This window comes from Heloderma suspectum, chromosome 7, assembly GCF_057233095.1.
Source record: "Heloderma suspectum isolate Gila_16-S chromosome 7, 16-S_ref, whole genome shotgun sequence".
Lineage (NCBI taxonomy): Eukaryota > Metazoa > Chordata > Lepidosauria > Squamata > Helodermatidae > Heloderma > Heloderma suspectum.
Window position 1 is genome coordinate 111,897,792 of NC_139464.1, and position 10,545 is coordinate 111,908,336.

A 10,545-nucleotide genomic window follows, 5' to 3' on the forward strand; every position below is an offset into this window, starting at 1 on the left:
AGCTGAGTAACACGTGTTATCATACAACACTGAATGCAAGGACAATATTGCACAGCAAGATGCTTTGTTTGGTAATCCTGGATTGTAGAAAGCATTACAATTTCTTCTGTTGAAGATAATCCTGTTTTTGAGTACATTATTCATTTAATAGGACAAACTAATTTAAAACATTGCGACTTGATTAGATTTACTAAGTACCTTGTTTAATGCACCAATTCATTCCACCCTTTAATCTCCTTGCTCTGTCTTCTCAAGGTTTACACAATACTTAGCATTTTTAGCGCATTTCAAGTGTTCAGAGCACTTCATATAAGCAATCCTCACAAGATTAGGTAACGCAGGCCAGTATCCAGTACAACTCATATCACAACTGGAAGGCTGAAGTTAAAAGAACAGCGGGCCACAGAAAACCTCCTAGCACGTTTCTGGCACGTATCTCCACACCAGCTGCTTCTCTGTGCTTGCAAACAGAGCGCGGAAAGGGTGAAAAGGGGGCAGTCCTGGGGGCGGGAAGGGGAGGAGACTGCAGAAGCCTCTTTATAAGGCTTCCTATGCATCACACAGCCTTCCCTCCTCTCGTTCTGATGTCCCCAGCCAAAAATGCAGGGCGGACAGAGCATGGAATCTCCTTTTTCCAGCTCCTTTTTCCTGCATAGGATAGTTGGCAGCCTCCCATTTCAGAGGCTGGCAACTATCCAGATAGGATTGTGCCCTTAGGGTACAATCCTATGCATATTTAGACAGAAAAAGGTCCTAGAACAGCTAGGAAGTTGTAGGACCTTTTTCTTTCTAAACATGCATTGGATTGCACCGTCAGCCTTTGTGCATAGGGTAGCTCTCCAAAATGCTCCTTCTTGTGCAAGTCTAAGACAACAAACAGCTTGCTTACACTCACATGGAAAAAAGGCAAACATTTATGAGAACTGGACTTATAGGAGTAAAAAAAAAATCACAGTAATCACCGACAACGCAATGAATAGTCAATTATGAAGCTACATGTCATTTCAGTCCCATCTCCCACACTTAATAAACAAGATCCTGCACATTTTTCTTTTTACCTGGAGCGATCAAACAGGGAGAGCAAACAAAACAGGCAAAGCGGTGACAGGGCTGGAGTAGGCCCAGGGATGTTCCATTCTGAGTTGCAGTGTGCTCACCATGTGCTCCTGAGAGCTCCAATTGAATTGAAGGGGCGTGGCCTGAGTACTCCCAGCAGCTGTGTGGGCGGGGAGTTTCAGTCTGTTTCCCGCCTCCTAGCCGAGCAGAGCAGAGGAAGCTGCTCCAGCTGGTCTAGGGGCTATACAAGCAAACAAGCTACCAGAGAGTGAACGAACAGGGAGCACAAACAGGTGTTTGCCAGGGTAGTTCAGCAGGGGAATAAGGGGGAGGTCCCTAACAATTTCTTTTAATTTCTTTTTCTTGCAACACACACTTCCATACCAGTGGGACTCTGTTGTTAACCTCCAGTGATTAGAGGACAAAGCACAGGCTATCCCAGTCCAATCAGAAAGCTAGAAACATAAAGGGAACAGAGACTATGGAAGGACAAGACTCTCCAGTGGTGGTGACCTGCACGGTCTGTGCAATGTTTGTTTTCTTGCCTGAGGTCAACATGGCCTACACCTGCAACACGTGCAAGTTGATCATGCTGCTGAAAGAAAAAGTAAGAGGGCTGGAGTGGTGCGTGTCGACCCTCCAGGGAATAAGAGAACACAAAGAGTTCTTGGACAGAATGGTGGAACTACAGCAGCAAAGTGAAGAACAGAAGCGAGAAGAGCAACAGCAAGCTGCGGCAGAAGAGGAAAATGCTGAGGTGAGGAAAAATGAAGTAGAGAATACACCTTGAAAAAGGGTGACAGGAGCAGAAGAACTAGAAACCACTCTGTAGCAGTGGAAGCACTGGAACTATGGAACCGTTTCCAGGTACTTGAGGATGAGACTGGAGGACAGCCTGCAGGGGAAGAATCACAGGGGAACCTGCATGAAAGCGAGCAAGAGGCCGAAGGTCAGTCAAGCAGAGGCGATGAAACCAAAGCCTACAACCGCAAGAAGAGGAGGAGTGAGTGACTCCTTGCTGTGTGGGATCGAAACCCAAGTGTGTTGCGAAGACCCGTGGACTCACCAGGTATGCTGTCTCCTGGGAGGACAGATTAGAGATGTGACTGAAGGGTTGCCTGCACTCATGAAGCCCACTGACAGGTATCCCTTTCTTCTCATCCATGTGGGAACAAATGATACCACCAAGTGGTGCTACAAAGAAATCACTTTGAAGCTTTGAGAAGGAAACTCAAGAACTTTGGGGCCCAAACAACAATGGACGAAGGCTCATGCACCGCAATGGAGAGAACAGCTCTAATAGCGCACAATAATAGTCTTCAGAAACATGTAGGAAGAAAGCCAGACTATGAAGCACATGGTCTTCGATGTCTATATACTACTGCCCAGAGTATGGGAAACAAACAGAACGAACTTGAACTCTTAATACAGGAGGGAAATTATGACTTGATAGGTGTAACTGAAACTTGGTGGGATGACTCCCATGACTGGAATACAGCAACTGAAGGATATAACTTGTTCAAAAAGAACAGGAGGAACAAAAATGGAGGTGGAGTTGCACTATATATTATAAATACATATATCTGCACAAAATTAAGGAGGATGAGCTTGGTAGCCCCATCGAGAGCATCTGGGTTAAAATAAATGGAGCAAAGAATAAAAGGATCATGGTGGTCAGAGTTTTCTACCAGCCACCCAATCCAGGAGAAGATAAGGATGAAACTTTTGAAAAGCAAACTCCCAGTGTTTTAAGGAAGCATGATGTAGTAGTAATGGGGGACTTCAATTTCCCCAATATTTGTTGGGAGACAAATTCTGCAAAACATGGCCTTTCCAGGAAATTCCTGACTTGTGTGGTGGATAACTTCCTCCTACAGAAAGTAGAGGAAGGAACTAGAGGATCGGCTATCCTTGACTTGATCCTAACCAACAGAGATGACTTAGTGGATAAAGTAGCAGTTACAGGAACTCTGGGGGAAAGTGACCATGTTATACTTGAGTTCTTGGTTCTAAAGGAAGCAAAAGCCGAGTGTAGCCAAACACGTACCCTGTATACAGGAAAGCCAATTTTAATAAACTCAGAACAATGATAAGTAAGGTCCCATGGAAAGCAACTCTTAATGAGAAAAGGAGTCCAAGATGGGTGGGAACTTTTAAAAAAGGAAGTTCTAAAGGCACAATTACAAACAATTCCAACAAGAAAAAAAGGCGGGAGACAACAGAAGAAGCCAGTGTCTTCTGAAAACAAAAAAGGACACATAAAGGAAGGGGAAGGAAGGACAAGGTACAAAGGAAGGGTACAGGCAGGTAGCACAGAATCACAGGGATGGCATCAGGAAGGCTAAAGCTGAGAATGAGCTGAGGATAGCGAGGGAAGCTAAAAGCAACAAAAAAAGCTTTCTTCAGATACACGCATAGTAAAAGAAAGAGGAAAGAAATGGTGGTTCAACTATTAAATAAGGATGGCAAAATGATAACAGATGACAAAGAAAAGGCAGGAGTGCTCAATTCCTACTTTGGCTCAGTCTTCTCCCAAAAGAGGGTCTATGACCCCCCCGGCAAAGGCGAAGTACAGGCTGAAGGGGCAGGATTGCAGCTTGAGACTGATAGGCATATGGTCCAGGAACACCTCATTACTTTGAATGAGTTCAAATCTCCCAGGCCAGATGAACTGCATAAAGGAACTGGCAGAAGAGCTCTCAGAAACACTGTCTATTATCTTTGAGAGATCATGGAGGACAGGTGAAGTGCCAGATGACTGGAGGAGAGCTAATATTGTCCCTATCTCCAAAAAAGGTAAAAAGGAGGAACCTGGGAACTACAGACCAGTCAGTCTGACAGCAATCCCTGGGAAAATTCTGGAGCAGATTCTAAAGCAATCGATCTAGAAACACCTTGGAAATAATGCAGTGATTACTCGAAGCCAACATGGATTTGTCAAGAACAAATCCTGCCAGACGAATCTGATCTCATTTTTTGATCAGGTAACCTCCCTTGTGGACTGTGGGAATGCTGTGGACATAATATACCTTGACTTCAGCAAAGCTTTCGACAAAGTGCCCCATGATATCCTACTTAGCAAACTAGCTAAGAGTGGGCCAGATGAAACAACTATCAGGTGGATCCACAGTTGGCTACAGAATCGGACTCAAAGAGTGCTTATCAATGGGATCTTCTCAAACTGGGGAGAGGCAACGAGTGGGGTACCGCAGGGCTCAGTCCTGGGCCCAGAGTTCTTCAACAGTTTTATTAATGACTTGGGAGGAGGAGGTGCAGGGAATGCTGATCAAATTTGCAGATGACACAAAATTGGGTGGGATAGCTAATACCCTGGAAGACAAAAACAAAATTCAAAGTGATCTTGATAGGGTGGAGAGCTGGGCAGAAAACAGAATGTAATGTAATAGGGATAAATGCCAAGTTCTGCACCTAGGAAAAAGAAACCAAACGCACAGTTACAAGTTGGGGAATACTTGGCTCAACAAGCGAGAAGGATCTTGGAATTGCTGTAGATCACAAGCTGAATATGAGCCAACACCGTGATGTGGCTGCAAAAAAGGCAAATGCTCTTTTGGGCTGCATTAATAGAAGTATAGCTTCCAAATCACATGAAGTACTAGTTCCACTCTACTCAGTACTGGTTAGGCCTCATCTTGACTAATGTGTCCAGTTCTGGGCACCACACTTTAAGAAGGATGAGGACAAACTGGAGAAGGTTCAGAGGAGGGCAACTAAGATGATCAGGGGACTGGAAACAAAACCCTTTGAGGAGAGACTGAAAGAACTGGGCATGTTTAGCCTGGAGAAGAGAAGACTGAGGGGAGATAGGACAGTGCTCTTCAGTACACGAAGGGTTGTCACAGAGAGGAAGGCCAGGATCTCTTCTCGATCATCCCAGAATGCAGGACACAGAATAATGGGCTCAAGTTACAGAAAGCCAGATTCCGGCTGAACATCAGGAAAAATGTTCCTGACTGCTACAGCAATACGACAATGGAACCAATGACCCAGGGAGGTAGAGGGCTCTCCCACCCTGGAAGCATTCAAGATGAAGCTGTACAGCCACTTTTCGGGGATGCTCTGACTTGGATTCCTGCACTGAGCAGGGGGTTGGACTCGATGGTCTTACAGGCCCCTTCCAACCCTACTATTCTATGATTCTATGTCAGGGGTGGACAACTTGTGGCCCTCCAGTTGTTTTGGCCTACAACTCCCATCATCCTTCACTATTGGCTATGCTGACTAGGACTGATGAGAGTTATGGCCCTCCAGATGTTTGGGCCTACAAGTTCCCCATCCCCGCTATACATAATTAGGAAGGCCTAAGTTCATTGAAATAAATGGGCTAAATAAATAAAAGTGCCATTTAACTCTGCATAGATCAGGCTGAATATCTAGCTATCATAAGTGACAGGATGTCATGAACTGACATAGCACAGTAGGAAGATTCATAAATTGCCTTTTTAGCACAAACAGCTCCTCATAAGGTTCAACTGATATGGCAATGTAAGACTATATTAATCAGCTGGAATGAGTTAAGCAATTGACATTTTAGCCTAAGTCTACCATTCCAAGCACACTTACTTGGAAGTAAGTCCCTCTTAACTTAGTGGGAGTTGGCCTTACTTCCAAGTAAAGATGCTTAGGATCACACTGTATTAGTTCTAACTAAAATCTCTAACTTTAAGCAAACTTTTGGGATGGTGCTTAAATAACACCACACACTAACATGTGCAGAAAAATCAGCACAGGGACAAAATATGCTCTTTCAGTCCATAAAAAGACCAAAGCTCCTCTTTAGGGCAAACAACTGCCACATCTCTGGTTACTGAAAGGAGCATGCGCAAATTCTGACTATGCCCATATGAAGCAAACCTGGAGAGTTCCTTTATGGGGAGGGGGGGGACATGTTGAAGTAATGAATGGGCCAAAGCAGTTAAAGAATGTGAGATGGGAGGTAAATGGGTCTTAATCAACAAAGCCTGATGGAAGTCCCTGACAGAGGAATATCTGCAAAGCAGTTGAGAGGCTACTTTAGTGCTAAGAAGCTTTATGAAGCCCTATCCCTCCCCAGAAACTGATTGAAAGGTACCAGGCAGCTCCACCTCCTTTAAAGAGGGTTGAAGTACCCCAATGATGAGTGCTGCCCATGCTCAGCACTCTTTCCAAATGTTTGTATTCATTCCATTTTTCCTTGATTTTTTGCTGTGGCCAACAGCACACTGAAATTCATCACTGGCTTTTCCTAGCAATTGTGTCCCATACGGACCCGGTCTTTTACAGCTTCAGCCAATTAATTTTCTAGTCTATTCTGAAAAATGTCCAATGTAAGAAGAATTTAAGAAGTGCCTTTCAGGATTAAACTAATTCTGTTTAGAAACAGAGTGCCAGACTACCAACAGGCAGCCCCGCTGCCTCTGAGTGCTTCACAGGCAGGGCATGAAGGTGGCGGTGCTTTCTATTCTATTTCTCTAGCATCTGGTGCTCGGACCGCTCCACACCTATGTTCCATTCCTAGCTGTCACAACCAACCTAGTTTCAACTAGGGTTTACAGTAACCACAAATCGCAGGCAATTCCGAATGGAAATTTAATCACTGGAGTTCTCTTCACCAGAAATTAATTCACTGAAGTTTCTAGCACATCTTACTTATAGTGCTCAGGAATTATAAACCACACATTTATATGGTCAAGATTCAAAGAACTATGGGAAATTTGTTTCTCTTGCAAGCCAGCCTCCCACTGCATGCTGCAAGGTGGGGGGTGCAATCCAAAGCTATTTGTATGGTCATTCGGGTTAGCTCTTCAATGTCAAGAGTTCAACTAGACTAGCACAAGCCCCCTACGCAAGTCTAAGTAATTCTCTGCTTAGCAGAGAGATAGGTGGCTGGTAGTCCCTAGCAGCAGCTTCTCAGACTAACCACCTATATATTACACACTAAAAATCCATACTGAAGAGAGCTTCAGCTATTGGGCAGTATAGAAAGTAAACAAACAGACAAATAAATAAAAAACTGTTAACACTTTTAGGCACAATCCTATGCATGTTTAGACAGAAAAAAGTCCTACAACTCCCAGCATTCCTCAGCCAGCCATGCTGACTGAGGAATGCTGGGAATTGTTTAGACAGAAAAATGTCCTACATGCATAGGATTGCAACCTACACACATGATTACTGAAAGGAGTAATCCACATAAGTAGCTCTTACAACACTTGCAATGCACAAAAAAGGGAACTACTCCAAGAGTGCAAAAAATTAACAAATATATTTTTTAAAACCCAATCTATAAAGGTTCACAACTATTATGCTCTTCTTCAGGAGATTGTATTTTTGCCAGCTAGAGAAATACACGGGTCTTTTCTCTTAACCATTTCCATTACGCAGCTCTTTTAGCTCTTAAAAAAGAGAATTTCCTCAATAACTTCAAACCTATACCCATCCATTTTAAGAAATGCATTTGTTATTTTTCTGGACCAACCCATTATTTTCTTTCTGTGTTTTCACACACTGGCCCGGTTCACACGATCATCACTGCTTAAATAACCCAACAACAGACCATGGGTTATTTGCGGGTTGTTTACCCCTCAAACAAGCTATGCCTGCTGGGTTCGGGCAACAAAACAAATCGCACCTGGGCAGGTAATAAGGCAAATGGTACTTGGCACACACCATGTGGCTTATTTAAGCCAGGGTGATCATGCAAACCAGGTCACTGTACCTGAGTACTGCCTTTAATTTTGCTTGTTGCAATGCTTCTAGAAAAGGCAAACCTCAAAAAGTCCCATATCTTTAGGTCAGCTACTGAGAACACTTGTATCCCTTTAGTGCGTCCAGTCTCGATCCATGGGTGGATTTACATATCTCACATCTACCAGTGGCATGGAAGCACCTTTCACACACAAATTCCCATGATGGATCAGGAACCATATTTAGATATTAGATGCAGATCCAAACGATAAGGCACATTCAGATGCAACAGATCCATTGTACACCCCATTTGCACTTCCACAGCCTGGATAAAGGTATGCATTCCTATCTCCATTGCATTGAAGACGGGAATGTGCGTTTCCACCTACTGCCTTAGGCTATGTACATATTATTGGGCTCAATTGTTATCTAGATCTGGATAGAGGCCAGAATACCTTTCAGTGTCACACTCTTGTTTAAATAAAGAAAAAGTGGCCCCCCAGAAGATATCCATCTGCCTCACACACACAGTGAGGATGTCAACTTCAGATTAATCAGTAATATTGGGACAGCAACCATACCGAAACAAATAAAGAACAGACTTGAGAAATGAGACATGCACTTCTTTCCCAACCAACATCAAACCGTAAATTGACCAGATTAGAAAACTTCAGTACTTCAGTCCTATAGAACAGGAGCAAAAGCATTCTCAACAGTCAGCTGGAAACTCTGGTGCCTTTATAGAAATCAATGGACAGTAATTTTCTTACTGCCTCTTCACAGTCCAGTATGCATTTAATTTTAACTAGCAGTGATGCTTGCTGCCTAGGCATGATGCAGAACCCGGTAAGGCACACGGTAGACTTCATAACTCCACAGCTCAGACAGACAGCATGTTTTTGTCAAGGATGCAATTACTTCCCGGCAATGCTCCTACCCTTTCCCCTCCCATCTCTGCACAGGCGTGATATCTCTTCTGCCATCCAATGCAGGATGTGACAGGTGTAATTCTACAGGGCATTTTCAAAAGTGCATCTCCCCGTATTGCATTTTTATTTATAAACATAGCTCAAACCCACAAGCGATATCAACTTGCAATTTAGCAAGCACTCCTCTGGTCACATCGAAATGACATCTGATTGAGGAAAATGTTTTGCTGCACAGCAGAGGATTAAGAGTTTAGTAATACACACACACACACACACACACACACACGTAACTTTATACAATTATCAATGAGTCATAGAAACAGTCATCACAGACCTTTACAAAAGGGACTTTCTGCTGCATCAGTCAACAAATAAAAACCCATTGAACGTAACTGTAAAGTTCAACCCATTCTACTGTCAGGCTCAACTGGATGGATTCAAGCCTGGACGCACTGCTGTTCCCAAAAAATTGATCCACCCCCACACTAGCAAAATTGATTTATTGCAGCAGCCAGAGCCAGTGCATGCTTACCCAAGACGAAGTCCCCCGAGTTCAATGGGGCTACCAGGTTAAGTGCGCATAAGACTGCAGGCTTAACCTTTCCTTACTACACAGAGAGGTGAGGCTGCGGGGCCATCCACGTTGCGCAGAAGAGGGTGGGTCTAGACATCTAGTTTCCTGACGGATAAAAGATAATAAATTTAAAATAAAGTAAGGATTACCCTACTGAGTAAAACAGGCCTTGTCTCACTCAAGAACACCGAAAATTTGGTCCGACTTTCCAAATACATCACGACTACAGTCGTATGCGCCTGTACCTGAGAGTAAGTCCCACTGAACTCCGTGGCACTTACATCCGAGTAAACTTGAACAGGATCGGGATGCCGATTTTTTTTTTTTTTTTTTAACGAGAAACGGGAGGGAAAGACCGATGTGCGAGACGCATTAGAAAGCGGGGGGGGGGGGCGGGAGAGAAGGAAATGGAAAAATGGGACACAAGGAAGAGAAGTGCGCAAAACGGAAGACGAGCGGAATCTACAAGGGAAAGGCGGCAGGAATCTGAGAGAGAAACTGCTGCAGGAAGGAGACTGAAAATGAACCAAGAAAAGGGAAAGGGGGAGAAGGAAGGAAGGAAAAGGAAGGAAGGAAGGAAGGAAGGAAGGAAGGAAGGAAAGCAGGCAGGCACAGGGCGAGGACAGCCACCTCCTGCGAAAGAAGGGAAGGGCGCACGGAAAGGGAGGGAGGAAGAACGGAGGGGCGGTGAGGAGAGACGCGGGGAGAGGCCGAACTCCGAAGTTTCTACTCACAGCTCGTCCGCGGGAGAATCCAGCCAAAGCGAGGGCGGCGGCGGCGGCGGCTCGCGCCTCGGGCTCCCCGCAGCGGGCTCCGCTCCCGCTCGCTGCCGCCGGCCGAGCCCGGCCCCGGGGCGCCCTCCGCGCCCGCCCGGGGCAGCGGCGCTACGCGCGCAGCGGCTCAGCTGCCCCTTCCCCCAGCGGGGCGCTCGGCGAGGCGGGGAGCGCCCCGACCCTTCCGCGGGGCTCCGGGCGGGCTCCCGTCGCCCGCTCCCCTCGGGCTCTGAGCGGCGGGGCGGGCTCGGCCGAGGAGGGCGCCGGAGCTCGGGCTGGCGCTCCCCGGCTCGCGGCGGGCCCCGGGCGGGCCGCTCCTCCTTCCACGCCCTGCGTCCGCGAGCTCTCCCCGGCCGTCCCGCCGCGCCGCGGCTCTCCGGTTACAGCCGCCGCGGCTCTCCCCGCCTCCTCTTCCCCTGCCCGCCTCGCTCCCTCCTCGCTCGCCGACCCACCCACCCAGCCAGCCACCCTCTCCTTCTCCTGGAGAGATGCCGCGCACGGAACTGGGACGCTGGCGCGGCATTGT

General features: G+C 46.1%; 1 protein-coding gene across 2 annotated transcripts in view; it reads right to left on the minus strand.

Moving 5' to 3' along the window:
* Positions 1-10,081, minus strand: part of RASSF8 (Ras association domain family member 8) — a 117,215-nt gene extending 107,134 nt beyond the window's left edge. The window contains exons 1-3 of one of the 2 annotated variants that reach the window (XM_084811148.1): positions 9,492-9,881; positions 9,205-9,351; positions 9,007-9,027 (exon numbers count right to left, since the gene is read on the minus strand). The gene's annotated coding sequence lies outside the window, so the exon portion shown is untranslated. Of the gene's footprint in view, positions 1-9,006; positions 9,028-9,204; positions 9,352-9,491; positions 9,882-9,980 lie in introns of those variants that run through there. The other variant, XM_084811147.1, reaches the window with a different exon arrangement.
* Between the last annotated feature and the right edge of the window lie 464 nt (positions 10,082-10,545).